The 24963-nt window shown below is 45.4% G+C and overlaps 1 protein-coding gene across 1 annotated transcript in view; it reads right to left on the bottom strand.

Annotated features, from left to right (window-relative positions):
* The window catches only part of LOC145354069 (uncharacterized), a 169524-nt gene that overhangs the window by 119547 nt on the left and 25014 nt on the right, over positions 1-24963 (bottom strand). The gene's annotated exons all lie outside the window — the stretch shown is intronic.

The following is a 24963-nucleotide window of genomic DNA, read 5'->3' as shown; positions in this document are numbered from 1 at the left end:
GTGCCCTCTCAGCACTGACCCTCTGACTTTGCGGCACTTCCTCAGCATTGACTCTCTGACAGTGCAGCACTCCCTCAGTACTGACCCTCTGATGGTGTGGCACTCCCTCAGTACTGACCCTCTGACAGTGCAGCACTCCCTCAGTACTGACCATCTGATGGCGCAGCACTCCCTCAGTACTGATGATAGAATCAAAGAATTCCTACATTGCAGAAGGAGGCCATTCAGTCCATTGTGTCTGAAACAAATCTACAAAAGAGCATTCGATCCAGGCCTTCTCCCCTTCTCCCTCCACCCTATCTCCGTAGCACTGCTCATTTACTGTGGATTATCCACCCAACCTGCATATCTTTGAACACAAAGGGGCAAATTCGAATAGCCATCCTGCACACAGCAATGGACATAAACATTGGATACTAAATCAAACAGGGCAATGATCAATTCTCACCACTGATCCACGCTGAGGTGAAAGTTCAGACTGTTCATTCTCAGGGTGTTTGCAATAAAAATATTCCTGATCCATTTAAACTCAGAAGACTGATCAATATTACAGTAAATGTAGCAATGATATGAAGCTTGATTGTTCGGCCAGACCGAGAGATTGAAAGCGGACAGTGAGTGATAATTTCTTTCTGTGTGCTTTCTAGACTTTGGAGGAGAGATTCTGAATGTGATCCTGATCCTGGGAATACTAGCTGTGATATTCACTGTGGGTGTCGTTATCACTATCGCTAGGGTTTGTGCCTGGGAGCGACAAACAGTGGAAGGAAGTGGACAGATTGTTTAAAGCTTCATACAGTAACAATCTCTGTCAGTGAAGACAATTAACATACGCTGTTGGGTTAAGTTGCAATGAAACCACTCAGTGGTCCTGGTTAGAATCACTTTAGTGTCTGTGACATTAGTGTATATTTAAGAGAAGTCGTTTTTAAAAAATCGTGTTCTCTCAGCTGAGTAAAAAAGCGAGTGGTAATGACATCACCCAACCCCACCAAAAGCATAATTCCCTCAGTTATGACTGAGGGAATGCTGCACTGTCAGAGGGTCAGTACTGAGGGAATGCCGCACAGTCAGGGGGTCAGTACTGAGGGAGCGCCACACTGTCAGCGGGTCAATGCTGAGGAAATGCTCCCCTGTCAGAGGGTCGGTACTGAGGGAGTGCTGCACTGTTGGTTGTTCGGTACTGAGGGAGTGCCACACTGTCAGATGGGGAGTGCTTAAGGGCCTCTTCACTGCTGTTGGTTAAAAATTGCGTCAACCCTGAACTCTCCAGTGTGACTACTGGGGGAATACTTATTTTGCTTATTGGGGAATACTTTACCCCGAAGCCACCCCCACCACCCCCCACTCCTTTCCTCCCAGTCCTTGCACCTTCAGATAACAGCAATACATTTTCATTGTCTGCCTTACTTAAACCTGTCACTATCCTGTATACTTCGATCAAATCGCCCCTCAAACTCCTTCCCTCCAAGCAGCATAATCTCGGCTTCTCTGACCTGGTCCCTGGAGCTAAAATGCCCTCTTCCCTGGATCCATTCTGGTAAATCTCCCTCTCAACAATCCTCCCATCCTTCCCAAAGTGTGGGGACCAGAACTGGACACATACTCCAGTTGTGACCTAACCAGAGCTTTAGAAATGCTCAGCATAACCTCCCTGTTTTCTCCTCAATCCCTCTACTTCTCAAAAGCTTATTCTTCCCATCAGCATAAACAGCAATTTACAAGCAGAGTGTCATCAGCAGACAGAGTGCAATGGAACATTGGCATGTGTGCTTCTTAATGTATGGAGAGAAACCTGGAACCAGAGAGTCTCCTTTTTCTCCTCAGCAAGCTGAAACGTTTCCTTATTCCTGCTGCTCCCCAGTCCTGCTGTGTGGACACGTCATAACCAAGACATTGTCTCACTGTGTGCAACCAACATGGTCGAATAGTAATGAACAGAAATATGATGTTGCTCAGCTTAGTAATCAAAATAACGTGCTTTCTGAATGCTGCACCTTTTCATGCTAGGTTAGATTGTAAGAAGCATTTGGGTATGAAAAATATTACATTTATGAACACAAGTGATTAAAATCCTTAGGCTGTTCTGTAGATATTTACAAATTAAACTTCTTATTTTGAAGCAAAGTTCTGGCTCAGATTTGTTATTTTATGTTGTCATATTTCTCTCGTGGTATGAACTCCTGGGCTGACACTGATCATGGAAAGTCGCAGTAAACCTGTCACCTTGGAGTTACATCCCCCTTGCCTGTGGAGATACTGTAGGGTCACTGTCTCACTTCTCAGATACGGAGGAAAGATTCTACTTGTCTCCATGATGGGCAACAGGTGGAATCATGCACAGTGTTTACAATGTTCTTCAGACAGTGTCTCCTCAGGACAGACCATTTGACAAAACAGCACTGCTCAACAGCACTTGGACAGTGCTGTTTCGTCAGATGGTCAGTCCAATAGTGAAGTATTCCCCAGTAGTCACACTGGAGAGTTCAGGGTTGATGCAATTTTTAACCAACTGCAGTGAAGAGGCCCTTAAGCACTCCCCATCTGACAGTGTGGCACTCCCTCAGTACCGAACAACCAACAGTGCAGCACTCCCTCAGTACCGACCCTCTGACAGAGGAGCATTCCCTCAGCATTGACCCGTTGACAGTGTGGCGCTCCCTCAGTACTGACCCCCTGACTGTGCGGCATTCCCTCAGTACTGACCCTCTGACAGTGCAGTATTCCCTCAGTCATAACTGACACTGGGACACTCCCTCAGTCCTGACCATCTGACATTGCAGCACTCCCTCAGTACTGACCCTCTGACAGTGCGGCACTCCCTCAGCACTGACCCTTTGACAGTGTGGCACTGCCTCAGTACTGACCCTCTGACAGTATGGTACTTCCTCAGTATTGACCCTCTGACAGTGTGGCACTCCCTCAGTCCTGAGCTTCTGACAGTGCAGCACTCCCTCAGTACTGACCCTCTGACAGTGCGGCATTCCTTCAGTACTGACCATCTGACAGTGCAGCACTCACTCAGTATTGGCCCTCTGACACTGGCACGCTCCCTCAGTACTGACTCTCTGGCACTGGACATCTGTCAGTACTGATGCTCTGACAGTGCTGCGCTCCCTCAGTGCTGACTCTCTGACATTGGGACACTCATTCAGTACCGACCCTCTGACAGTGTGGTACTCACTCAGTACTGACCCTCTGACAGTGTGGCACTCCCTCAGTACTGATCTTCTGACAGTGTGGCACTCCTTCAGTATTGACCCTCTGACAGTGTGGCACTCCCTCAATACTGACTATCTGATAATGCGGTCAATACTGAGGCAGTGCCGTACTGTCAGAGGGTTAGTACTATGGGAGTGCCGCACTGCCAGTGGGTCAAAACTGAGGGAGTGACCCAGTGTCACTGAGTCAGTGCTGAGAGAGTGCCGCACTGTCAGAGTGCAAACAGGATTTAATTTAAATTTGGCAGGTTTTGGACAAAGTGATGAACCTGTTCTCCTCTGGACTGTGAGAATACAATGATCATTGAAGAATTTCCTATTTTTAGAGTTGCTGAAACTCTGTCAGGCAACTTACTATACTTTCACTCAGTGACCCTTGATTTGACCAGCCTGGGTGGGGGTGGAGGAAGAGCTCACAGTTCAGGGAGAACAGGTTCATCACTTTGTCCAAAACCTGCCAAATTTAAATTAAATCCTGTTTGCGATAGGACAGAAACAATTTGAAATTATCTCTGAGCCAACAGGTAAAACGGAATAAGTATTCTATTGGGTTAGTAACATTTTCTTTGTTTCTCTCTACACAGCTGCTGCCAGCTCTGCTGGGTTTTCCAGCATTTTCTGATTTTATTTCACGTATACGGCATCTGCAGTAATTAATTTTACTGGAATCAGAAAAGACCATAAAAAGTAGGAACAGGAAAATTAGCCACAGGATCTCGTGCACCTCTAAACTAACTTCCCTCAACTTCAGCCAGAGGGAGCTGGATTCCAGGACATGTAACTTGGGTCAATTCGCATCCCCATCCATCGGAAGAAAGTCAGTGCAGAGTGTAACCTTCCTCCTGATACTCTAAAATTCAATTGTTTTTCCCTAGGTAGCAATTCTCCAGATATTATAACGGTCCAGTTAATAACTCCTCAGAAATTAATCTCCCACCAAAGGGAATAGGAGTTAGGTTTGCACAGTGTTTGCTACAGAAGGTGAAATATAACAATTTAAGCTTTAAGTAAGCACATAAATTTAATTTTATTAAAAAGCTTGCAAGTTGACAATTATGCAAAGCGTATAAATCATGATATTATAATTCAAAAAGAAAAGATGAACAATTCTTATTTCTAGGAGGGAATCCCAAACGTAAACCTTTACTAAAACAAATACTAGACTTTAATAGAGAAATGGATATCCATTGGACGTAAGAACATAAGAACATAAGAAATAGGAGCAGGAGTAGGCCAACTAGCCCTTCGAGCCTGCCCCGCCATTCAATAAGATCATGGCTGATCTGTCGTGGCTCAGTTCCACATTCCCGCCCTCTTCCCATAACCCTTAATCCCCTCTCTTATCAAAAACCCGTCAACCCGCGTCTTAAAAATATTTAGCGAGGTAGCCTCCACCACTTCAACGGGCAGAGAATTCCAGAGGTTCACCACCCTTTGAGTGAAGAAGTTCCTCCTCAACTCCGTTCTAAACCGCCCCCCCCTTTATCTTGAGGCTGTGCCCCCTAGTCCTACTATTCTTTCTGAGCGGGAAGAGTCTCTCCACCTCTATCCTATCCATCCCATTCATCATCTTATACGTCTCAATGAGATCTCCCCTCATTCTTCTAAACTCTAACGAGTACAAGCCTAGTTTATTCAGCCTCTCCTCATAGCCTAACCCCCTCACCTCCGGCATCATCCTAGCAAACCTCCTCTGCACTCTCTCCAAGGCCAAAATATCCTTGCGTAAGTACGGCGACCAAAACTGCACACAGTACTCCAGCTGCGGCCTCACCAATGCCCTATACAGCTGCAGCAAGACCTCCCTACTTTTATATTCAATCCCCCTCGCGATGAAGGCCAGCATCCCATTCGCCTTCCTGACCACCTGCTGCACCTGCAAGCTGGGTTTTTGCGACTCATGCACAAGGACCCCGAGGTCCCTCTGCACCGTCGCCTGCTGCAGTTTTTCTCCACGCAAGTAATAATCCTTCCTACCATTATTCCTACCAAAGTGGACCACCTCGCACTTGCCAACATTAAATTCCATTTGCCAGTTCCTGGCCCATTCGCCCAGCCTATCTAGATCCTTCTGTAGACTCTCCACACCCTTCGCACAATTTGCCTTTCCACCAATCTTGGTGTCATCAGCAAATTTCGACACCCTACACTCGGTTCCCTCCTCCAGATCGTCTATATAAATGGTAAATAGCTGAGGCCCCAGCACCGACCCCTGGGGCACTCCACTAGTCACCATCCGCCAATCCGAATAGCACCCATTGACCCCCACTCTCTGCCTCCTATTTGACAACCAGTCCTCTATCCACGCTAACACCCTACCCCCAATTCCATGCCCCCTGACCTTCTGCAATAACCTCTTGTGAGGTACCTTGTCAAACGCCTTCTGAAAATCAAGAAAGACCACATCCACCGGCTCTCCTCTATCCACCACCCTAGACACATCCTCATAGAACTCCAGTAAATTTGTCAGACACGACTTCCCTTTAACGAAACCGTGCTGTGTCTGCTCTATCAAGCAGTTCCCCTCAAGATGCCTTGCTATTTCCTCCTTGATGACGGATTCTAACATTTTACCTACAACAGACGTTAAACTAACCGGCCTATAATTCCCTGCCTTTTGCCTGGCACCCTTCTTAAACAACGGCGTAACATTAGCCATTTTCCAATCTTCCGGCACTTCCCCGGAATCCAGCGAGGTTTGGAAAATAACCACCAAGGCATCCACTATCACCTCCACCATTTCTTTCAGAACCCTCGGATGCATTCCATCCGGTCCTGGGGACTTGTCCACAATCAGCCCCTCCAGTCTGTCGAGCACCACCTCTCTAGTAACAGTAATGTCATCGAGACCCTCCAGTCCTACCACCTTTCCATCTCTAACATCCGGCAAATTATTCACGTCCTCCTCCGTGAAGACCGAAACAAAAAAGTTGTTCAAGACCTCAGCCATATCCCCATCCCCTACCACTAAGTCCCCCTTCTCATCCTCTAAGGGACCAACGTTCACCCTAGCCAGCCTCTTCCTTTTTATATACTTATAAAAACTCTTGCTATCCTTTTTTATATTAAGCGCTAGCCCAGCTTCATAGTTTCTCCTACCCTTCTTTATCAACTTCTTTGTCACTCTTTGTTGACATTTAAACCTCTCCCAATCCTCTTCTCGCCCACTACTCTTAGCTACTCTAAACGCCTCCGCTTTTAATTTAACACTTTCCTTCACCTCCTTCATTACATCAAAGTAATATTTATCTAGATCCTCGAGAATGTGAGACTTGTTAGGTGTAAAATGAATCTCACATAGAGGTGACCCCTAGCAACACTCTTCCCCTAAAAAGGCCTTATATTTCAAATTATGCTGAGATATTTGTAATGAACTCTTTATTGTTTTATAATTAAAAGGTGGCATGGAAGAACATTTATTCAACAATAGACCATCCCTTATCATTATCCCATATGTGGGGGGAAGACTCTCTGGGTGTAATTAAATGGTTCATCCAGTTTCTTGGATTTTAAAATAATTATCTGTCAGAAACTAGGGTTGGGTGACGATCATGCTAGTTAATCTGCTTGGTCAATGTTTAGGTTCCAGTAAGATTATATTGGGGCTGAGTATTCCTTTAACAGAATGTGATTCACTGATTAGAACTATCATTGTACATACATGCTGGTTGTTTTCTGAAGTTGTAAGCAGGCCTTTTTGGCTTCAGCTGTTTTCTCATTATGGCACCAGTTTGGCTGGGGAGTCTATTTATTACTGTTTAAACAGGGGATTGTTTATTTTTACTGGGATGTTCATGAGCCTGCGTTGTTAGGGGAAAAACTGGTTGGCAAGTCAGGTGATAAGAGCTCTTCCATTTTCAGTTTGGAGCTGCAGGTTTTAGTTTTAGAAGGAACAGCAAGCTGAAAAGAAGTCTCTCTCCCTCCCTGGTTTTGGAAATTCTGCTGATCGACTGGGAGCAAGACCTTGCCCTTCTGAAGGAGGGATCTGCTGTTGGTGGCTTGCCTAGAATCCCTGGTGTTTTGGAAAGTTCTTCTGACTTCAAACAGTTCTGAGTTTATCCAGAGAACTGTAGACTTCATTCTTGTCCTTTCAATACCTGAGTATTAGTCTTTGCTGTATTGAATTTGTTTGAAGGGTCTTGTTTGTAGGACTGGTTTGAGTGGGACAGCTCCTATATCCATGAAGAGTTATACATTATCATGGTTGTTTTGTGTTATTTGTAATTGATAGAAGTTATTGCTAATGTTCTTACATGTTAACTATATTCTTAAAGAAATTTTGTTTGATTAAAGCTCCATAGTAAGCCATTTGAGTCATATCTGAAGTGAAATATATCATGCTCATCTTAGCTAAATTCAGGATGCAAAACTTTAGACCGAAGTGGGCTCCATATAACACTTTGGAGTTTCTGACTTGAAGCACAATAGCGAGAGGATTTGAGTATAAGAGTAGGAATGTCTTGCTGCAATTATTCAGGGCCTTGAGTATTGTGGGCAGTTTTGGTCTCCTACTCTGAGGAAGGACATTCTTGCTATTAAGCAAGTCCAGAGAAGGTTCACCAGACTTTCCTGGAATGGCAGGACTGACATATGAAGGAGGGCTGGATTGACTGGGCTTGCACTCATTAGAATTTAGAAGAATGAGAGGGGATCTCATAGAAACACAAAAAACCCTGATGTGACTGGACAAGCTAGATGGGGAAGAATGTTCCCAATATTGGGGAAGTGCAGAACCAGGGATCATAGTCTAAGAATAAAGAGTAAGTCACTCAGCACTGAAATGAGGAAGGACCTCTTCACTCGGAGAGGTATGAGCTTGTGGAATTCTCTACCACAGAAAGCTGTTGGGGCCAGTTTGTTCAATATGAGGAGGCTAGAGAGGTGATTGCAGAGCCTCTGGCTCTGATCTTCAGGTCATCGTTGGTCTCTGGTATAGTACCGGAAGATTGGAGGACAGCGAATGTTATCCCATTGTTTAAGAAGAGGAACAGAGACTTCCCCGGGAATTATAGACCGGTGAGTCTTACTTCTGTTGTGGGCAAGGTTTTAGAAAAAATTATTAGGGATAGGATTTATAGTTATTTGGAGAGTAATGAATTGATTAGAGACAGTCAGCATGGTTTTGTAGCAGGTAGGTCGTGCCTTACTAACCTTATTGAGTTCTTTGAGAAAGTGACCAAAGAGGTGGATAGGGGTAAGGCAGTTGACGTGGTATATATGGATTTTAGTAAGGCATTTGATAAGGTTCACCATGGTGGGCTTCTGCAGAAAATGTAGATGTATGGGATTGGGGGTAATCTAGGTACTTGGATCAGGAATTGGCTGGCAGATAGGAGACAGAGGGTGGTGGTTGATGGTGAATATTCGTCATGGAGTTCGGTTACGAGCGGTGTGCCTCAGGGATCTGTTTTGGGGCCACTGCTGTTTGTAATTTTTATTAATGATCTGGATGAGGGTATAGTTGGGTGGATTAGTAAGTTTGCTGATGACACCAAAGTCGGTGGTGTGGTAGATTGTGAGGAAGGGTGTCATAGTTTGCAGGGTGACTTAGACAGGTTGCAGGGCTGGGCTGCGAGGTGGCGGATGGAGTTTAATGTGGAGAAGTGTGAGGTAATTCATTTCGGTAGGAGTAACAGATGTGTTCAGTATAGGGCTAATGGGAGGACTTTGAATAGTGTGGAGGAGCAGAGGGATCTAGGTGTATGTGTACATAGATCCCTGAAAGTTGGGAATCAAGTAGATAAGGTAGTTAAGAAGGCATACGGTGTCTTGGCGTTTATTGGTAGGGGGATTGAATTTAGGAGTCGCAGCGTCATGTTGCAACTGTACACAACTCTGGTGCGGCCGCACTTGGAGTACTGTGTGCAGTTCTGGTCCCCACATTACAGGAAGGACGTGGAGGCTTTGGAGAGGGTGCAGAGGAGGTTTACCAGGATGTTGCCTGGTATGGAGGGGAGGTCATATGAGGAGAGACTGAGGGATTTGGGGTTGTTTTCGCTGGAGAGAAGGAGGCTGAGAGGGGATCTTATTGAAACATATAAGATGATTAGAGGTTTAGATAGGGTGGATAGTGATAGCCTTTTTCCTCGGATGGAGAATGCTAGCACGAGGGGGCATGGCTTTAAATTAAGGGGTGGTAGTTATAGGACGGATGTCAGGGGTAGGTTCTTTACCCAGAGGGTGGTGAGGGATTGGAATGCCCTGCCTGCTGCGGTTGTAAATGCGCCTAGTTTGGGGGCATTTAAGAGATCTGTGGATAGGTCTATGGACGAAAAGGGATTGGTTTAGATTAGTGGGTCAGTGTTTTTTAAAAAAAAGCTGGTCAGCGCAACATCCTGGGCCGAAGGGCCTGTTCTGCGCTGTAATGTTCTATGTTCAAAAGAAGACTGAGCGTGGCCCTTGCGGCTAAAGCGATCAAGGGGTATGGAGAGAAAGTGGGAGTGGGACACTGAAAGTGCACGATGAACCATGATCACATTGAATGGCGGTGCAGGTTTGAAGGGTCAAATGGCCTAACGCATATCGGACATCCTGTGCCACTGTAAAACACGGACACCCAGACACACGCACAGACACACACACACACACACACACACACACATGTATCACACGCGCATGCATGCATGGCACCAAATACAGATATGGAGTGATCACACCAAAGCCCACACGACTTGCGCAGTTTCACATCCTCTTCTAATATAGAGGAACTGTGTTAACACTGACCGTCCACCCAAAGTCAGTTGCCCTCTTACCCGATGCTGTCAAGAGAGTAAAGATCATCTCTGCCCCAATCCTGGGCAAATGAACATCAGCAGAATGATATCAGCTCCCTGAGGTCTCCAATTAGTTCTATATCCAACAGGATTCACTCCCCAGCTCCAAGGGCTCATACTGCTGTAAGTAAAATGCTTCCTATTCAAGACATTTTTTTTGTGTACAGCATAAACTCTAGATGTCCCAAAGCACTTTTCAATGAAGTTCACCTTTTTTATCAAGGTATGATCATTGTTGTAATATTGGAAATGCAGCAGCCAATCTGCGCGTAGTAAGATCCCACAAACAACAACTTGATTATGACCCAAATCATCTGTTTTTTTCAGTGACGTTGGTTGAGGAATAAATGTTGGTCCCAGGATACCGGGGGAAACTCCCCCCACTCTTCTTTCAAATAGTGGCTATGGAATCTTTCATACCTACCCAAGGGGGCAGACACAGCCCCTCAGTTTAATGTCCCATATTGGATTAATTTTCAGGAGTGATTGTTGGGTGGATTGTTGACAAGATCTATTCACCATGGGTAGTTATTTTATTCAGAAATACTGTGTCAAGCATCGAGTTCTGTGCCTAAACCTGGCATTGAAAAGCCACCTTTCCAGACATTCACCCACCATTAGCTTGATGAGACCTCACCCATTGCGAATGCATGTGAGCAATCACTCTCACCCCTCTCTTTATTGTGTGTCAAGCTCTTCCATCTGACTCCTTTCATCCTTCCCAGTAATATTCCATCTCCCATGCCAAACTAACACCCAAACTTTTGTTGGATTGTATGGATGGCACTGTCAGTTCTTTCTGTCTGAGACTGTTTACAGGATTTGTTGACAAACTGTTCACAGCAGCCATTGTGTTCAGGTGTTCCAATCACTAATCAGGCTGTTAAACCAGGCTGCTATTCACCAAGATTTGCATTCACACATTCAACATCTCATGTATGTCAGCAACTATCAAAATTAAGCACAGTTAAATTTTAAAAAAACCTAGCATTTTGATACTACAGTTATCAGTTCAGCCACGGTGCCTTGTTCAAACTAACCAACTATTTTGTAGAATAGTTTTCACAATAGCCTTGTTTCTAAGGAAATGAAACTTAAAACAATTCCCAGTGAAATGCAATAGGCACAATATCTTTTTTTTGGAATCACTTACAGGATATGGGTATTGCTGGCTGGGTCAGCATTTATTGCCCAAGCATAATTGGCTTTGAGAAGTTGATGGCGAGCTGTCTTTTTGAACTACTGCAGTCTCTGAGGTGTAGGTACATCCACTGTGCTGTTAGAGGTGACATAGGTTTGGGTCAGCACATACCCTGACAATACAGTACTCATTTAGTACTGACTTTCTTGTGTGCGCGTGCATTGTACGATTATGAGTGATTGTGAGTGTGCAATTATGTGGGCAGATGTGTAATTATATGTGTGTTTGTATGTGTCGATCTGAGTTCATGAGGCAGTGCATGTGGGAGGTTTTGTGACAGTGTTTCTGAGTGTGTGTCAGAGGGTAAGTACTGAAGGAATGTTGCACTGTCAGAAGGTCAATACTAGGGAGTGTTTTACTGTCAGAGGTCAGTGCTGAGGGAGTGCCGCACTGTCAGAGAGTCAGTGCTGAGGGAGTGCTGTCCTGTCAGAGGGTCAGTGCTGAGGGAGTGCCACACCATCAGAGGATCAGTACTGAAGGAGGACCAGACTGTCAGAGGGTTAGTACTGAGGGAGTGCTGCCCTGTCAGAGGGTCAGTACTGAGGGTGTGTTGCCCTTTGGGAGGGTCAACCTCTCCTCGTACATCTGTCTCTATCTGCCCTCTTCTTTTTCTCCGACGCTTTCTATCAGCCTCGGTCTCTACCTGTCTCTCTCTCTGTATCTTTATTTATCTGTCTATCTCTGTCCCTAACACACAAATATCAAATGTGATAGGTGGAGAAGGTGAAAGAAGCTCACAATCTGGACAGAGATATTTCTGTAGCACAGGAGGAGGCCATTTGGCTCAACACACCCTGTTTGTTATATCCTTTAATCTGAAACATTCCATTTAGTCCACCTCCCACGTGATAGCAATCTGAAAGAACTGTCTTGTGAACTGCTTCTAAAAGTTTCCAATCTCAGCGATTCTCCCATTTCCCTATTAAAATAAATTCAGGATTTTCTTTCTCCCAGTGTTACTGAGCCCACATTCCAAATTCCAATGACACTTTGTGTGATGCTACTGTGCCTTTAACAAATGTATTTTTTCAATCATGATTTTTTTTCACTGTTGCCAAACTGTCCGCTTAGATGTCCTTTTATTGCAGTTTAAATGGCTTAAATGGAGTTTTGTTTATTTTTAATTTGGGCCTAATGCAATGTCCTGGAGTTTTATGAGTTTACAATGCTTTTGAATTGTTGGGGGGGAAATGATTGACAGGTCAGGTGACAAAAATTCTTTTATTTTCAGTTTTAGCTACTGGCTGTTTTTTTTCATGAGAAATTGTGTGGACTCCTGGCTGAAGGCAATGTTGCAGTCTCTCTCCCTGTTATTAGAAATTCTGTTATGTTGGATGCAGTTTTTCTTATCTTCCTGGAGTGAAAACTTTAAAGTAAGTGGTTTGCTGGTTAAAAGCTAGAGGCCAGCAGTGGCATTATCTCTACCTCAAGGTGCTGGGATTTCCAGAATGGAGAAGCCAGAGTTTCAATTTTCTATCCAAAGGACTAATTCACAACAGGTATTGCTGAGCTGCAAAATCACGTGAGCATTCTTGTTTTCTGTACTAAACCCAGGGCAAATGTGTTTATAAGGAGGTTTGTTGTATTGGAACGATGCATTTAGTTGTTAAAGTTTATACAGTATCATGGGTTTTTTTCTTATTTATAATTGGTAAAATTTATTGCTAATTTTCTTTCTACATGTTAACTGTATTCTTAAACAAACTTTGTTTGATAAAAGCTTCCTACTGGGTCATCATACCTGGAGTGAAACATTTCATGCTTATCCTAGCCAAATTTAAAGTGCAATCCTTATGGTCTAGGCTGACTTCATAAAATACCTTGGAGTTTCTGACCTGGATTATAACATCTGTGTAAAGGCCATCTCTCCGTATGTCTGCCCCATCTGCATTTCACAAAGGGAAAGCCAATTGGAAGAGGTCATTTGGCCCATCTTATAAACTCCACCCCATGAAACCTGGGATCCCCCGTTGCACTCTCTCAGCCTCCCAACTGATTCCAATGTTGATAACCTCATCCCTTCCCCAATCAAGATCCATTCCCGGTTTTCATTGCTCTCTATGATGTAATTCAGTCCTGAACTCCTCCGATTCTCATCGCTCCAACATTGGTGGCTATGTTTTCAGCTGCCCACGGACCCTAATTTCTAGAATTCCTTCTTTAAACATCTCCGCATCTCTCTCTTTTCTCCTTTGAGACTCTGCTGAAAAACCAACCGCTCTGACCTAGCTTTTAGCCCCCTGTGCTTAATATCTCCTTGTGTGACTCAGTGATGGATTTCTATCTGATTAACAATGTGGTGAAGATCCTCGAGACATTTTACTACATTAGTCCAAGTTGTTGTTGTAACTTTGATCTGCGTCGATTCAGCATGGAATCCTTTGACAGGGTGTGTATACAGTGGATGTGCAGTAAATGATTTGCAGGACAACAAATGAGCATGTCCTTTGAGCCAGGTGCCCCCAATCCTGCTGTGTGAACACATCATAACTGAGGGACTGCCTCACTGCGTGCAGCCAACACGGTCGATAGTAATAAACAGAAACGTGGTGTCACTGAGCTTTGTTATTAAATCTGAATGAGCTTTCTGAATGCTGCATCTTGTTCATCCTGTGATAGATTGCAAGAAGCTTTTGCATTTTGTAAAAGATTACATTTATTAATGCAGGCAATTAAAATGCTCAGACTGATCTGTACAGACATTTTTATATTTAACATCTTACTCTGGGGAAAACTTGCTGCTCCAAACCACTAATTCATGTTATTACATTTTCCCACCAAATTCTGTAAATTTCAGTGTCCACAATGAAGGTGAAAATTTCCCATGTGAAAATGACACCCGGTTGTTACACTTTCCTAACAGAGGTGGTGCTGTAGCTTCCCCGTTGTCCTTCTCAGAGACTGCAGGATATCTCCCACTTTTTCTTTGTGATATCATTAATGTACAGGGAATGGGACCAATCTTCATGCTGTGGTTACAACGTTGTTAACACAGAGAGTTGGCAAAACCTCCCCTCCTCCTCAGAATTGAGAGCAAGGTCAGTTCTGGCTGTGAAATGTCCACACTCCTCCCTGGAGGGAGGAGGATGGTACCCAGGCTATGGTGAGGCAGGACATTCATTCCACACAAGTGTCAGGCAATGGCCATCTCCAACAAAATGGAATCAGGCCATTGCCCCTCGACATTCAATGTCATTAGCATCGGCAAATCCCCCAATTTCAACATCCTGGGGATTACCATTGATCAGAAACTGAATTGGACCAGCCTTATAAATACTGTGGCCACATGAGCAGGTCAGAGGCCGGGAATTCTGTGGCAAGTAACTCACCTCCTGACTCCCCTGTCCACTATCTACAAGGCACAAGTCAGGAGTATAATGAAGCAGTTTCCACTTGCCTAGATGAGTACAGCTACACCAACATTCAAGAAGCTTGACACCATCCAGAACAAAGCAGCCCCACTTGATTGGTACCCTTCCACAAATATTTGATCCCTCTGGCACACAGTGATAGCCATGTATACTACCTACAAGATGCACTGTAGGAACTCACCAAGGTTCCTTAGGCAGCATCTTCCAAACTCATAATCGTTACTATCTAGAAGGACAAGACCAGCAGATACCTCAGAACACCATCACCCTGAAGTACTCCTCAAAGTCACTCACCATCCTGATGCTTGGAAATATATCAGACGTCCCTTCACTGTCATTGGGTCAAAATCCTGGAACTCCCTCCCTAACAGCTCTGTGGGTTTATTTACACCTCGGAGATTGCAGTGGTTCAAGAAGGCAGCTCACCACCATTTCTTAAGGCAAACAGGGATGGGAAATAAATGCTGAGACTTGCCAGCAATGTCTGCATCCCATAAATAAAACTTTAAAAAATGGAATTAATTGATACCCTGGAAGAATTTACAGATGAGAAGGTGGAAATGTTAGAAAGGTTACATTTACTTAACATTGATCAGGTACCAGAATCGAATGAAATGCATCAAACAATGCTGAGGAAAGAGAGTGAAAATTGCAAAGACGCTAGTGATGATCTTCCATCTTCCATCGGCTTAGGAGTGATATCAGAAGACTGGAGAATTGTGAATGTTATGCCCTCGTTCAATAGAGGTATGAAAAAAAAGCCAGAAGCAGGAGTAGGCCATTCAGCCCTGCTCTGCCATTCATTTTGATCATGGCTGATCATCAAATTCAATATCCTAATCTCCCCTACCCTCCCATATCCCTTGATCCCTTTAGCCCCAAGAGCTATATCTAATTTCTTCTTGAAATCACATGTTTTAGCCTCAACTACTTTCTGTGGTAGTGAATTCCACACATTCACCACCCTCTGGGTGAAGAAACGTCTTCTCACTTCAGTTCTAAAAAATTTACTTCTTAACATCAAACTATGACCCCTAATTCTGGACTCCCCCAAGGATAAAGTTGGCAAGTGCATGGCAATCAGTTTGAATTCAGTGGTGGGGAAACTTCTGAAAATTATAATTTGGGACGGTATCAGTTGTCACTTAGACAAGTGCAGGATAATTAAAGGGAACCAGCATAGATAAATCAACTTGCTGCTGGTTTTGAGGAGGTAACAGAGATCGATCAACCCCCTTGAACGATGAGATCCCAGATTTTGCCATTATGGTTGAGTAAGACCATGGCCCGGCAATTCATTACCCTCTGAGGTAGATGGGTGGATGCAAGCCCCTTGTTTGAGCAGGATACTTGGAAATGAAAAGCTTGCGAAGTGACCTGCAGTCATCTTCCCCAGGGATCTAACATTAGGAGAGCGCAATTGTTTGATGCTGTCAAAGGAAATCATGATGCCAGTAATCTGGGTCTAGATCTAATCCAGCACATCGCAGGAACAGTCATGGTGGGCAGGCCCGGTTAATCATGGGCAAGGCTCCATACCAGCCTCCCACTAGCAGCAAAACTGCTACTGATTAATTCAGAGGATGGAAGGAGCTGACAGGGGATCTTCAGCTCATGGTGGCAATGTCAATTAATGAACCAATTGACAACCATTATCCACGAGTCCACTGCAATTTAGTGCTGGCTCAGGAATTAAATGGAGGCTGCACAGCCCTTCCTGTGCTCCCTTGGGGTCGTGTGGCAAATCCTGCCAGGTTTTCCAGTGGCCTGGTGGAGAAGGAGAGGTAGTTTCTCATTATCAGGCGCTCAATGTCCAATTGAAAGACCCAGCATCGAGAAAGGAGCAGGGGTCTCACTGAAAGCCATCCCTACCATTGTCTCCAATCCTTCCTGCACCCTGCCCCCTTATCCCGCCCCTCCCCTCCCACCATCACCACCCCCCTCCCCCCCACACCCCATGATTTCCGCCCCACAGTCCCAGGATGCCTACTTTGCCCTCACTCTCGTCTGGCCTGGAGGTTAATCAATGATACTGGTCTGTTGGTGAGCACGTTACTGACTCCCGGTGGCAGTGGTGGCAATGAGGAGCTGACGGGCAGTGATTGGCCTCAGCAGCTCCTGGTGGGATGGACTTTCACCACAAGAGCCCTGAGTTTGAGGAAGGCCCAATGGTGTCAGTGGGGAGGGTGGGGGTGGTGGGCAGTGGTTCACCACACCACCCCTCAGACTGAGACCTCCATTGGGCCAACTATGTCCAAGCAACATTGCCCCCATTGGCACTGAAGAATTGGAGGTGCCATCGTAGAAGAAATTCTGAAGGAGGTTGGCCTTATTTGTGGTTGCAATAATCCCCAACCACACCATAACCTCACCTACTAAACACACGGGTACATTGTCACCACTTTGAAAACCACATTATAAATGGTAACTGCAACCAAGATCAACACAGAAAAATGCCTCTCATAGCTTTCTTTTAAATAGCTCTTTTCATGGAATCAATACAGCGTGGGTTGTCTGAAGTGGTTGCTGGGATGAGGTGGGGTGGTGTTCTATAAATTGGATTGCGCTCTCTGGGTTTAGAAGAATGAGAGATGATCTCATTGACACATACAAGATTCTGAGGTGGTTTGATTGTGCGGATGTTGAGAGATTGTCCCCACTGTTTGGGAAATCTAAAACGTGGGGGCACCGTGTTAGGGTAACAGGAGCAATCATTTAGGACTGAGAAAAGAGAAAAATTACTTCTCTCGAAAGGTTGCGGAACTTTTAAATTCTTTTCTCCAGATAATTTATTCATTCATGGGAAATTGGCATTGCTGGATGACTAGCATTTGGTGTCCATCTCTTTGTTCAGAGGGCAGTTGAGAGTCAACCACATTGCTGTGGCTCTGGAGTCACATGTAGGCCAGACCAGGTAAGGGCAGCAGATTTCCTTCCCTAAAGAACATTAGTGAACCAGATGGGTTTTTCTGACAATCGAGAATGGTTTCACCAGTAGATTCTTAATTCCAGATCCTTTTACTGAATTTAAATTTCACCATTTGCCATGGCGTGATTCAAGCCCGGGAACTCAGAACATTAGCTGAGTTTTGGATTAATAGTCTAACGTTAATCCCATTAGGCCACCGTCTCCCCCATTCACCATCATTGAAGGCTGGGCTTGACAGATTTTTGCTGTCTTGGGGAATTAAGGAGCAGGCAGAAAAGTGGACTTGAAACTAAAGATCAGGCACGATCATACTGAATTACAGAGCAGGCTTGATGCGTCAGATTGTCTACTCTTGCCCCTATTTTGTGTGTTTATGATCTTGTATTAGGAGTGCTAAATATTGTATCAAACCCACGTCATCACATTGACAAATAGTGCAGTCTGGTTATCAGCGAAGTTTCTATTTAACCTTCTCCCCTTATTGCACAATTTCTAATGCAACTATTGTAGAGGCTTCAGCCAGTTGCAAAGGTTGATAACAGTGGTTGATAAAGGTAAATATTTGAGGAGTGCTTATTTTGTGGAGTGAGCAGTGTGTGGTATTGAGTACTTGTGCTGTGTGTGGAAATCAGGACACTTGAGCTCGGGCTGGGCTAGTTGGCTAGCTGGACAGAGTGCAATGTAGAATTATATGAATGACGCAGGTTCAATCCCTGTGCTAGTTGTGGTCGCTCATGGTGTCTTCACCTTGACCCATTCTGATGGAATACTTTCCCTTAAGCTAAATAACCAATTCTCCCTCTGTAATGGAGAGAAGTGCCATTGGCCCTTCATGGACTACAGCTAATTACTCAACTACCTAAATTAGCACTACCAAGATAAACCATTGGAGCTGATTTTAATTCTCAGCAGCGGTGGGAATTGGCAGTAACAGATAATCCTGGCCCAATTTCATTCCATGCAGGAATTCCATTCATTAAAAACATTGTATACATAAGTGTGGCAACAGGTACATGATTCTTGATATAATTTCTAATTACACAGAGGGGGAATTTTTGAGCCTGCACTCTGCGCCTGCAGGAATGACAGTGTGAGCTCAAAATCCGGAAAGTGCGATTCTCACTGGCGGGTTTCCAAGTTCCGATCTTCCCGGCTCCTCGCTAGCAGAGTGGTGTGAAAGATACAGCTTATTTTAATACATTAGCATCTAATTAGCGAGCACTCTCTCCAGGACTCCCCCCCACCGCCTCACCCCCCCACTCCCTACCCCCCCTTCCTCCACACAACCCCGCCCCCGCCCCACCAGATATTCAGCAGGCCTAGGCGTCACGTCAGCGCCATTTATAACTCCTCTACATAAATGTGAACCTGGCACTTTCACCTCTGAAGGGGGGATTTTGGAGTGAGTGCTCAGGCAGCCAGCATCCTCTGTGGTGTGCACTGCTCAAGAGGCACTGGAGTGGACACTGGGGAGATAGATAAGTTCAACTCGGAACCAGGGGTGGTCCCAGAATTGCCACTTCAGGGGGAGGGGCTGCGAGGAGTCCTCCATCCTGGGTTCCTGTCCATATCACAGCTGAGGGAGAGCCCTTCCTTAGTGGGGGCTGGCAAAAGAGTGGGAGGGACATCACAATGCCATTCTCACACTCCACAGAGATGTGGGAGGACCATGGGCTGTACTCGTGCTGATCCTCTCCCCATCAGGTTCCCGGGGGCCCATCTGCTCCTCCATGCCATGTCCCTTCTCTTGCAGGCTGTTTGGGTACGCCGAGGGAGAGTTTGGCATGGCCAATGCACATAACCAGCACGGGTCTTTTGGGCTGTGAGAGGAAGCCGGGGCACACAGAGGAAACCCACGCTGAATGTGCAGACTCTACACAGACAGCAAGGGTTGCCAAGAAATGTCAAACTTGGTTTTGGATGACATTTGAATTAAAATTGATGGGCCAAATGACCTACCCCATTTCTTATTTCCTATATTTCTAGGTATATATCCAATGCTCTTTAAAAGTTATTGTTGAATCTGCTTCCACCACCATTTCAGGCGCTGTTCCAAATTGTGACAATTCACTGCATAAAAATAACTCCCCCCTTCCTTGCTTTGTGTGAGCAATTGCCTGGCACCTGCAACCTCTGCTCATCAACCCTCCTGCCTGTGGAAGCCTGTATCTACTCGTATCAAATTCTTCAGAAATGGAACACCCTTGTCATATTGCATATAAAAGTAGGGAGGTCTTGCTGCAGCTGTATAGGGCATTGGTGAGGCCGCAGCTGGAGTAGTGTGTGCAGTTTTGGGCGCCGTACTTACGCAAGGATATTTTGGCCTTGGAGGGAGTGCAGAGGAGGTTTACTAGGCTGATACCGGAGTTGAGGGGGTTGAGCTATGAGGAGAGGCTGAATAAACTAGGCTTGTACTCGTTAGAGTTTAGAAGAATGAGGGGAGATCTCATTGAGACATATAAGATGATGAATGGGATGGATAGGATAGAGGTGGAGAGACTCTTCCCGCTCAGAAAAGATAGTAGGACTAGGGGGCACAGCCTCAAGATAAAGGGGGGGCGGTTTAGAACGGAGTTGAGGAGGAACTTCTTCACGCAAAGGGTGGTGAATCTCTGGAATTCTCTGCCCATTGAAGTGGTGGAGGCTACCCCGCTAAATATTTTTAAGACGCGGGTTGATGGGTTTTTGATAAGAGAGGGGATTAAGGGTTATGGGGAGAGGTCGGGAATGTGGAACTGAGCCACGACGGATCAGCCATGATCTTACTGAATGGCGGGGCAGGCTCGAAGGGCCAGATGGCCTACTCCTGCTCCTATTTCTTATGTTCTTATGTAATGATGTTGATGTGATGTATCAGGATTTTCAAAAGCATTTCATACAATGTCATGCAACAGACTTGTAAGCAGTATCCTAGCTTATAAACTAAAAGGGAAAGTAGGCACTTGAATAAAAAACAGGCCGAGTGACAGAACACAGTGTGGTGATAAATAGATGGTTTTCAGATTGGAGGAAGATAAGTTGTGGATTTCCACAGGGGGCAGTATCCAAACGCTTGCTCTTCTGATATATATTAACATGGTCTGGGGCTTGATTTCAAAATATGCACATAATACGAAGATTGGAAACACTTCCAACTGTAATAAGGATAGTCTTGAATAAATTTCAAAAGGATGCAGCCAAATTGATGGATTGGGCAGACAAGTGGCAGATGAAGTTCAATGCGGAAAAGTGTGAGGTGATTCACTTTGGCAGGAAGAATATGGAGAGACAGCATAAAACAAAGAGAAACTTTAAAGGGGATGCAGGAATAAAGGGACCTTAGTGTACATATATAAGTCAGTATATGTTGAGGGAGCTATTAATATCGCATTTGAGATCTCAATGTTCTATATTTAAGAGGTTGCATGATTGCTTTAAGAGTTCTACGAATGATTTGATGGCGATGCCATTAAGGTGTTTCACAGGCTGCTGTTAGTTTCATTTTCTACTATGTACAAGCAAGAGCTCCTAGAATATATTTTGTTAGTTTGAATCTATCTGTGAAAATCACATCTTTTGTTTTTGATTAAAACCCACAACAACCCCACAAGTACCTTGTAGAGTGAGAGCCTTGAGCATTGCAACATCCCTGGTCACAGTAACTTGTTGAGCTAACTCAATCAACATCTTTGGAGATGGCTCGTCCTCTATTGAAACCAGACTGCCTGTACATTAATCGCAAGGAAATTTATCTAATAGACCCATTCGCAACCCAAACTGACTGCATCTGGATTCTCTTTGACATGACTCCATCCCTTGACTCCCATCAAGGATGTGCCTGCCTCCACCTGGTGTGCATCAACAGCTGGGAGGTACTAACCAGTAAATGACTCAAAAGCCTCAGCACCAACATGACCCACCATGGTGATAATCTCTGTGTTATTGATGCCTGTGCCAATTCACCAGTGCTGACCTCAGAGGATTCCTCAGGGTGTTACCTGCAAGTCAGCCAGGCATCCAGATCTTGCGCACCCCCCCACCCCACGCGCCCCCCAAGGAACAGCTGCCAAGGGTCGGAACAGTGTCGGAGAGGAAGTTTGATGAGGACTTGTCAGTTGAGGTAGTATGGGCGGAGATTAGAAATAGGAGAGGAGAGGTCACCCTGTTGGGAGTCTTTTATAGACCTCCTAAAAGTTCTAGAGAGGTTGAGGAAAGGATTGCGGAGACAATCCTGGTTAGGAGTGAAAGTAATAGGGTAATTGTTATGGGGGACTTTAACTTTACGAATATTGATTGGAATTGCTATAGTTCTAGCTCGCTAGAGGGGTCAGTGTTTGTACAAAGCGTGCAGGAAGGTTTTTTGACTCAGTATGTAGATAGGCCAACTAGAGGTGAGGCTATATTGGATTTGGTGCTGGGAAATGAGCCAGACCAGGTGCTAGACTTGGAAGTTGGTGTGCATTTTGGTGATAGTGACCACAATTCGGTTACATTCACCTTAGTGATGGGAAGGGATAGGCATGAACCTCCGGTCAGTAGTTTTAGCTGGGGTAAGGGCAATTATGAGGCTATTAGGAGTGAATTAGGAAGCATAGATTGGACTAGGAGATTACAGGGACTGGGAACGTCCGAAATGTGGAGTTTTTTCAAGGAGCAGCTACTGCGAGTCCTTGATAGGTATGTCCCTGTCAGGCATGGAGGATTTGGTAGATCAAGGGAACCGTGGTGCACTAAAAGAGTTGAGTCGATGGTTAAAAAGAAAAAGGAGGCTTATGTTCGGATGAGATTGGAGGGCTCAGATAGTGCACTAGAAAGCTTTAGATTGGCTAGGAGGGAGTTGAAGAGTGAGTTGAGAAGGGCTAAAAGAGGACATGAGAAGACTTTGGCTGATAGGATTAAGGAGAATCCTAAGGCGTTCTATAGGTATGTCAAGAACAGAAGGTTGGTCAGGGCAAGATTAGGGCCAGTTACAGACAGCAGGGGGAAGTTGTGTGTGGAACCGGAGGAGATTGGAGAAGTATTGAACCAATATTTCTCTTCGGTGTTCACGCAGGGGGACATGAATATAGCTGAGGAGGACATTGGGTTGCAGGGGTGTAAAATAGACAGTATTACGGTTGATAAGGGGGATGTGCTGGAAATTCTTGAGGGGCTGAAAATAGATAAGTCCCCTGGTCCGGATGGGATCTACCCTAGGATTCTCTGGGAGGCTAGAGAGGTGATTGCAGAGCCTCTGGCTCTGATCTTCAGGTCGTCATTGGTCTCTGGTGTAGTCCTGGAGGATTGGAGGATAGCGAATGTTGTCCCATTGTTTAAGAAGGGGAACAGAGACTTTGCTGGGAATTATAGACCGGTGAGTCTTACTTCTGTTGTGGGCAAGGTTTTAGAAAAAATTATTAGGGATAGGATTTATAGTTATTTGGAGTGTAATGAATTGATTAGAAATAGTCAGCATGGGTTTGTAGCGGGTAGGTCGTGCCTTACTAACCTTATTGAGTTTTTTGAGAAGGTGACCAAAGAGGTGGATGGGGGCAAGGCAGTTGACGTGGTATATATGGATTTTAGTAAGGCGTTTGATAAGGTTCACCATGGTAGGCTTCTGCAGAAAATGCAGATGTATGGGATTGTGGGTAATCTAGGAAATTGGATCAGGAATTGGCTATCAGATAGGAGACAGAGGGTGGTGGTTGATGGTAAATATTCATCATGGAGTTCAGTTACGAGTGGTGTGCCTCAGGGATCTGTTTTGGGGCCACTGTTGTTTGTAATTTTTATTAATGATCTGGATGAGGGTATAGTTGGGTGGATTAGTAAATTTGCTGATGACACCAAAGTTGGAGGTGTGGTAGATTGTGAGGAAGGGTGTCATAGTCTGCAGGGAGACTTAGATAGGTTGCAGAGCTGGGCCGAGAGGTGGCGGATGGAATTTAATGCGGAGAAGTGTGAGGTAATTCACTTTGGTAGGAGCAACAGATGTGTCGAGTATAGGGCTAACGGGAGGACTTTGAATAGTGTGGATGAACAGAGGGATCTAGGTGTATGTGTACATAGATCCCTGAAAGTTGGGAATCAAGTAGATAAGGTTGTTAAGAAGGCGTACGGTGTCTTGGCGTTTATTGGTAGGGGGATTGAATTTAGGAGTAGCAGCGTCATGTTGCAACTGTACACTACTCTAGTGCGGCCGCACTTGGAGTACTGTGTGCAGTTCTGGTCCCCGCATTACAAGAAGGATGTGGAGGCATTGGAGAGGGTGCAGAGGAGGTTTACTAGGATGTTGCCTGGTATGGTGGGGAGGTCCTATGAGGAGAGACTGAGGGATTTAGGGTTGTTTTCATTGGAAAGAAGGCGGCTAAGAGGGGATCTTATTGAAACATATAAGATGATTAGAGGTTTAGATAGGGTGGATAGTGATAGCCTTTTTCCTCGGATGGAGAAAGCTAGCACGAGGGGGCATGGCTTTAAGTTAAGGGGGGGTAGCTACAGGACGGATGTCAGGGGTAGGTTCTTTACCCAGCGGGTGGTGAGGGATTGGAATGCCCTGCCTGCTGCAGTTGTAAATGCGTCTAGTTTGGGGGCGTTTAAGAGATCTCTGGATAGGTTTATGGACGAAAAGGGATTGGTATAGGCTAGTGGGTCATTGTTTTTGTAACTGGTCGGCGCAACATCGTGGGCCGAAGGGCCTGTTCTGTGCTGTAATGTTCTATGTTCTATGTTCTAAGGGCATCATGGGCAACAGGGCGTGGATCACTGGACATCAGCAGCTAGGTAAAGCAAACTGCTATAAAGCCTCCTTGCTGCCCAGCTCTGCTGGACCCCTGCCATCGTTGCCTGCTTTCCATCCTCCGGTTCCTTATATGGCAGGTCCTCCAAGCCTGCTGGTGACAATCCTCTCCTCCTTCAGTCGGTCTCCCCATTGCTGTGCGATGTTTTGCAGGATGCAGCAGATGATGATCATGAGGGAGACATGCCCAGGGTCACACTGGAGGGCACTCCCAAAACAGTCCAGGCAGCGGAATCTCATCTTCAACAGGCCCATAGGCATCATCAGCCATGACCTCAATGGATAGCCCTGTTCCCCACGAGCCATCCTGGCAGCCTAGGCTGGTCTTCAAAGAGCCCAAGGATGTCTGACCTCCTCAGCACATTCCGTGGGTGGCGTGCACATACCTGCACGATGATCATCTGGTGGTCGCAAATAATTAGGACATTGAGGGAGTGGAACCCCTTTCATTTGATGAATAGTTGCCCCTCAGCTTGAGAGGATTGCAGGGCAATGTGTGTCCCATCCACTGCCCCCCTGGACATAGGGCATCCCGGCAATGGTGGGGAAGCTTGAAGCCTGGGCCTCCTGCTGACCCTGTCCAACATCAAAGTGTATTTATTGGCCTGCCCAGGTGAACAAGACTCTGTAACCTCTGCACGGACACTTTTGAGATCCCACCACTGCTGAAATGATCCTTTGGTGTATAAGGGCCGTTGTCAACTTCAC

The sequence above is a fragment of the Carcharhinus amblyrhynchos genome, chromosome 16 (assembly GCF_965287045.1).
Source record: "Carcharhinus amblyrhynchos chromosome 16, sCarAmb.v2.hapA, whole genome shotgun sequence".
NCBI lineage: Eukaryota > Metazoa > Chordata > Chondrichthyes > Carcharhiniformes > Carcharhinidae > Carcharhinus > Carcharhinus amblyrhynchos.
The sequence above is the reverse complement of the archived record's forward strand: the minus strand, read 5'-3'. Positions and strand labels throughout refer to the sequence as shown.